The following is a 233-nucleotide window of genomic DNA, read 5'->3' on the forward strand; positions in this document are numbered from 1 at the left end:
CTAATGGTGTTTGTAAATAGGATTACAAGTCCGCATCTTGTACAGCAATTAACCACTAAGAAGAATATATGCAGTGTATTATTTGTTGAAACAGTACTTCCGATTTGATTTGAAACTGTCTCATTGCTATCTGTTTATCAATAAAACTTTGAAAAAAATAAAAAAAATAAAAAAAACCAAATTAAACATTAACTGTTCCTTTCTACAGACTAGCATAAATCCATAGTACAGTT

The sequence above is a fragment of the Octodon degus genome, unplaced genomic scaffold (genome assembly GCF_000260255.1).
Source record: "Octodon degus isolate 3935 unplaced genomic scaffold, OctDeg1.0 scaffold00117, whole genome shotgun sequence".
NCBI lineage: Eukaryota > Metazoa > Chordata > Mammalia > Rodentia > Octodontidae > Octodon > Octodon degus.